We start from the raw sequence: 2,163 nt of genomic DNA, 5'->3' as shown, positions 1-2,163 counted from the left end.
GAACTCATATGAACAGTGACAGTGTAATATTTATAAAGGTACAGCAAACACCACAAAATTAATAGGTGTATTAACAACTGTACACCAAGCACCACACAATTCCTATCAGCCCCTAACCCTTCTGGGCTAGGTAAAGCACAGGCCTCCACACCGCATTAAGGAAAGCCTCTTTCAAGGCCTCCCTCAGCCACATAGCTGTGTGTTAAGCTCTTTTAATAGCCCTTGTATCTGGTTGTTTGAACTGAGAGGCCCTCTACCCTAGCTGCACCCTCTCCCCCCTCCGCCTCACAGATCTTATGCAGGACACAATAGGCAGCTATAACCATTGGGATATCTTTGGTGTTACTTACTAACAAGACTGGATCGCAGTGACTGTGTCCTTTCAGCTTACCAAAAGCACATTCAACCGTCCTCCTGCACCTGCTGATGTGGTAGCTGAATCGTTCCTTGGTGCTGTCGAGGTGGCTGGTGTGGAGTTTGATGAGTGAGGGGAGCAGGAGCTAGGCTGGGTCCCCTGGGGTTACTGTTGCCATTTCAACACTGCCCTTGGTAATCCGCTGGTCAGGAAATAATGTCTCTATTTGCAGCTGTCTCAACAGCCCTGTGTTAAAGATATGAGCATCATGCAACATCCAGGACCAGCCAACACAGATATTGGTGAAGCATCCCTGGTGATCCACCAATGCCTGCATAACCACAGAAAAGCAGCCCTTTCTAGGGATGCACTCTGGGGCAAGGTGGGCTAGTTCCAAAATCGGGCTATGTGGTCCAGCGCTGGCCCCAGCTCAGTTCAGGAACCCCATTGCTGCGAATCCCTCCACTATGTCCCGCATTTTACTGAGACTCACAGATCTGCATCGCACAAGGCGACTCAGGGCCCTGCACACTCGCATGACAATGCCGCCTCTCTTCCCCTCCACCCCCCCAACGGCTTTTCCAATTCCAAAATGATTTCCCACTGACGGATAGCAATAGTGTTGCAAGCTTCCAGCGTGTGAGGACCCCACTCCCATCTCAACTGTCAGTGCATCTTTCACGCGGATGTCCCTGCGCTGACCTTAGCACCCTGATCCAGGCATGTGGCTTTTCCCAACCAAAAGTTCTGCAACTACTGCTTGTCAGCCCAACCCCACATTACGATATGATCCCACCACTCTGTTCATTTCTCGGGCCCAGAAGTGGCACCCTGAGTCTACAGCTGGGTTGTGAATGCCACCAACAACACTGACTCGGTTTTTGCTATGTCTTCCGAGAGGGAGCTGGGGCCTGTGCAAGAAAAGCAGGTATCTGCGGAGTTGAGAGGTTAGCAGAACTGAGAGATCCGCCCACAGCGTTAGTGCGGGGTCTTTAAACCCACTCCTGTCAGTGCAGAAGCTGCCCCAATACAGTAAATATCCACCATTAAAGGGATGCTGCATTTGTGTGGGCCAGCAAGACATGAAGGGTAGGGAGGATAAAACAGCCAGGCAGAGGGTGCGATCCGAGCTCTGGGAACAACCCCGGGGTCAAGGGAGGTGCAGATGGTGCCCGCCATATGCCTTAGGTGTGGGCAGGCTGCGAACAGGCGCTGAGCCGCGGCTGGGAAACGAAAGTGAAAGTCCGGGGGGGTCTTTTTAGCACCACTATTTATCTTTTTAAACTGCGTGGGCGGCACGGCAGGGCCTAGTGCAACGTGAGTGCCCCTCCGGTGAGCTCGGCGCGGGCAGGGAAACATCCCCGGCGAACGGCACAGCCCGGGGTCGCCAGCTGGGCACGGAAAGCCCCTGTTCCCGGGGGGGCTTCGTGGCCAGCCCTTCGCAGGCGGGCGGGGACGTGGCCAAGCTCCAGGCGCTGGCGGGGCCGGGCTGTCTCTGCGGGAGGCAGGGGCTGGACTAGGCTGGGGAGGGGGGGGACCGGACCGGCAGCCGCTTGTCTCTCGCCCTGCTGGGAGCATCAGACCCGTGATCGGTGCCGCTGGCTGCAAACCAGGGCAGGGACGCGGTGCCGCGCTCGGGGCAGGAGCCTGTCGCCCCCCGCGGGGGACTCGGCGACGGGTGAGGCAGCCCCGGCGCTGGCGTTGGGGGAGGAGGGATTTATGGAAGCGTTGCGGCCCGCCCCCCCGCCCCCCCCCCCCCCCCCCCCCGGGCGCTAGGCGGCGGGCCCCCCCGCCGCCACGGCCGGCCG

At 57.9% G+C, this 2,163-nt stretch overlaps 1 protein-coding gene across 2 annotated transcripts in view; it reads left to right on the top strand.

The window, feature by feature from the left end:
* Positions 1 to 1,541: 1,541 nt before the first annotated feature.
* LOC117887399 (sterile alpha motif domain-containing protein 9-like) overlaps positions 1,542 to 2,163 on the top strand; it is a 12,357-nt gene continuing 11,735 nt past the window's right edge. The window contains exon 1 of one of the 2 annotated variants that reach the window (XM_034789985.1): positions 1,542 to 1,672. The gene's annotated coding sequence lies outside the window, so the exon portion shown is untranslated. Of the gene's footprint in view, positions 1,673 to 1,905; positions 2,034 to 2,163 lie in introns of those variants that run through there. The other variant, XM_034789984.1, reaches the window with a different exon arrangement.

This window comes from Trachemys scripta, chromosome 14, assembly GCF_013100865.1.
Source record: "Trachemys scripta elegans isolate TJP31775 chromosome 14, CAS_Tse_1.0, whole genome shotgun sequence".
NCBI lineage: Eukaryota > Metazoa > Chordata > Testudines > Emydidae > Trachemys > Trachemys scripta.
The sequence above is the reverse complement of the archived record's forward strand: the minus strand, read 5'-3'. Positions and strand labels throughout refer to the sequence as shown.